We start from the raw sequence: 4,168 nt of genomic DNA, 5'->3' as shown, positions 1-4,168 counted from the left end.
ATGAAAAATAGTTCTAGGTAAGTGCAACCTTGTTTTCATTGGCGTTGTCTGGTGCAGTCCCACGTGGGAGATTAGAAAGCATACCAAGAATCAGAAGCGGGGTGAGCAAAGAACAAACACATCTTTATTTTAACAGATTGAAGAACAGCTGTACCCACTGAAGTGTCCTGTGTACACACAGTGTCAACTGAGAAATGTTTTACAAAAGTGTCTGCTGACCATGTAGCCGCAGCACAGATATCCTGCAGAGAAACTCCGAGAGACAATGCAGTAGACAATGACACTGACCTTGTTGAATGTGCAGTCACATGCAAAGGGCATGGGAGGGAGGCAGCATCATAAGCATGTGAGATTGTATTCACAATCCATCTAGAAATGGTTTGTGATGATGCAGGCTTCCCGTTTGAGGAGCCCGCAAAGCAGACAAACATAAGGTACATCTGAAGGCACATATTCTGTGCAAATAAAAAGTAACCTTTTGACTTCTAAGGTGTGCCACCTTCTCTTATCTGTAGAAGTGGGGCCGGGACAAAACACAGGTAAAGACAAATACTGCCCCTAGTGAAATTTTGACAATCTTCAGCAGAAATTTTACCGAAGGCCTCAAAAAATTGGAAGAATGGAAACTCCACCCTGGGTGGCAATCTCACATGCCTAGATAACGCAATGGCAATAAGAAACAGTTTTCATAGAAATTTCAAATCATATGTAGACAACAGTTCAAAAGGAAAAGTTGTTAATTGGTTCAGCACCAATTATAAACACCATTGACAATAGGTGTAATTGGAGTATGTAAATTGTTAGGACCCTTTAAAATATCCTTAGCGGGTGTGAAAACACTGAACAATTGTCAGTGTGTATGAAATGCAGAAATTGTGGCCAAATACACCATAAGGGACGAATTAGCCAAACCCTTAGACTTGAGAAATAACAAAAACTCGAACACTAAAGACAAAGGGCAGTATGCAGGACCATAGTCCTTACTGAGGATCCAAGCAGAAAAATGACCCTATTTGGCCAAATAGGATGCCCTAGTAGAGGGCTTCTTCATATTATGCAAGACTCTCTTTACCAAGGCTGACATTCTGGGAGAAGCAACCAAGCTGTGAGACTGAGCAGCGTCACAGCCGAATGAGGACCTGAAGTGGGCTCCAACAGGTCTGGACTCTTAAACACGCTCTTTGACCTTTTAAGGAGAGCATGGAACCACACTTGCCTTTCCCAAAAGGGGGTAATTAGTATGCAGTGATCGTTTCCCCCGATAAGCTTGGCTATGAGAGGAAGTTGGGAGAACGCATAAAGAAAACCGTGGGCCCAGGGCAGGTGAAAAGCATCCCCTAGTGAGGCCGGATTCCAGGCGGCCCTGGTGCAGAATAACCCCATTTTTGCATTTTGTGATGTGGCAAAAAGATCTATCAAGGGATGGCACCATTGAGCAAAGATTGACTCCAGAGCTTGGTTGGAAATGGACCAATTGTACTGGTCCTCTGGCTAATGACTGAGGTGATCAGCTAACACATTGCTTTTCTCAGCAATGTGAATGGTGGTTAACAACTGAGTGGTCTAAGTCCTACTTCCTAATCAGATTCACCTCCTTCCAGGGAGAGAGGCCGTTCCACCCTGTCTGTTTATATATGCCATGGCTGTGGGATGGTTCATTTGTATAAGGACAGAGCGTCCAGACACAGTATTTGAGAGGTTGTCAAGGGCGTATCAGATAGCTCTCAGTTCTAGCAAATGTATATACAGCCCCCTTTCTATTGTAGACCATGTGCCACTGAGGTGCTCATTTCCTGACTGAGACCTCCACCCTGACAAAGAAGCATCAGTTGTAATGACCACTGTGGGAACTGCTGACCCAAAGGGCATACCGACTCGTAAATTGCAGGGACACTTCCACCAATCCAGCTGCTTTAGGATGGAGTAAGATATAGACAGCCTCTTGCGGTTACAATCCATAACAGGATTAAAGACTCTAATAATGAACCAATTCTGAAGAAAACACAGCTTCAGTCTAGCGTTATGAACCACAAGCCATCAGACCCAACAACCATTGTATAGTGAGTGCGGGTGGAAAATGGTTAGCTTGACATTTAGACACTAATGAAGTGAGAAGGGTCACCCTTTCAGGGGATAGAAACTTCCTACCCTGTATTGAATCCAGGACTGCACCTATAAGGGGAGTTACTTGTTGTGGAATCAGGCAGGATTTCTTCCAATTGATTTGAAGCCCCAGCTTCGTGCAGGTTTCAATTGCCAGGGTGACTTGTGCTTGTAACTGCTCAGCTGTAGGGGCCACAAACAACCAGTCATCAAGATATGGATAGACTGCACAACCCTGCAGTCTGAGAAATGCCACTACCACTGCTAGGCATGTATTCCGAGGTAGTGTTTTATGTCTCCAAGCTGTTTGACTTCTACTTCCTTGTTCAGAGCATCAGCTATTTCTTTAATATCCCTTCTGTTTTGACAAGACACAAGTCGTCAACGTAAACAAGAACATACTGGTATTGTCCATTTTTAATTCTAGTAGTAGTAGTAGTAATAGGGTATACACTTCATTTATTCAGAGACCAGAAACTATTTGACAGCTGCCCCCACCCCTCATCGCTATTGTCTGGAATGGAGGAGGCTGCCCCGTACAGGAAATGCTTATGATTCCGTCAGAAAAAATGCCCGGAAAGGAGGGGGTTTGTGTGTGTGCTTTACTGCAAACTTGTATTTTTTGAAACATAGAACTGGCACACCTGTGGGATTTTTGTACATTGTGCAAACAATGTTTAGTGCAGAAATGACTGTGTGAGATGCCCCCCCCCAAGGCAGATGGTTCCCCGGAGCCCCGCAGAGCAAAGCAGCAGTGCTTGCAAAGCGTGCCCCCCCTTCCCCCAAAAGGCATGGGTTTCCCTCTGTTACTGGAGAGAAGGAAAAAGCTGTATTCCTTTTCAAAATCCTTTTGGTGTCTTAAAGACATTGCTAGCCCTCTGTAACTTGTAGGGAGTTTGTTCAGTACAGCAGCAATCATGACTAAGTAGTCAGGAGTCTTCCCAAGTTCTTTCAATTGATTGTAAGTCCCCATTAGCTTCTTTAATTGATCAGGTAAAGAGTCACTTTCCTTTACTCTAAAGTCAAAGATCTGAGCCATCAAGTAATAAATCTTACTCCTTGTCTCCCCTCCATACTTGTCTTTCAGGTGTTCATTCATCAGTTTGGAAGTTTCTATTATATGCAGGCTAGGCACATCATGGCAATTAGCTGAACCCATAATTAAGGACTTGGCATAGCCATCTAGTCTGCTAAAGGCACTTTTCTCTGGGTCACTTGTAGGGACTTCCTTTGTTAAAATATCTTCAGCGCCATATATTTTCAGTCTTCTCTTTTTTTTTAACAAAACATTTTATTTAGTTTTCCATATAATATACATACAAATCACAATTAAACTACGCTAATTCTCATTGTGTTAAAAAATACATAATTTTTACAAACAACTAAACATCCACATATATAGAGTCAACTTAGTCAATGTTTATGGTAACAACATCAATCTGTAACAGCTATGTTTTTCCAAAAAATGTTTACAAATGGGATTATTTATTTTTTCCAGAACTGTGTTCCACTTACTAAGAACTAATTTATAAGCTGAATAGGAGTTCTGAACATTCAAACCCGATTTGCAGTCTATTCTTTAGAGAGCTGAACCACCAATTATGCTGAGTCAGCTTGAGTGGACCTAACACTCCCCCCCCCCCCCGGGTTGAGATCTCCTGTTCAGAGCATACTCACATCTGCAGCTGATCCAGAAGACATGCTTGGATCACTCATTCAGGCTTTGGCAGGCACTCAGCAGGGACTCACAGGTGTTAGCCAATCTGCTTTATCTACAACAGATGGCAGACTAAATTTAATATGGGTTCTTGCCAATGTTTACAGAAGTCAGATCCACCCCAAGAATGTCCCAGTGATAGAGTCAAGACTGGTGAACTCAAAGCAATTTGTCTTTTACTGAAGAATATCAAAATCACATACACACGAAACAGAATCTCGCACACATAAAATCAAGTTCCTTTGGAGTTACAGAAATAGAAAAATAGTTCCCTTTTACTTAGGAGGTAGGTAGGTATACGTTCATACTTATATTTCCTGAAGCCTTGTCTGATGCAATGAAGAATAG

Source organism: Gekko japonicus, unplaced genomic scaffold, assembly GCF_001447785.1.
Source record: "Gekko japonicus isolate JY-2015 unplaced genomic scaffold, Gekko_japonicus_V1.1 scaffold897, whole genome shotgun sequence".
Lineage (NCBI taxonomy): Eukaryota > Metazoa > Chordata > Lepidosauria > Squamata > Gekkonidae > Gekko > Gekko japonicus.
This window is presented reverse-complemented; position numbering follows the sequence as displayed.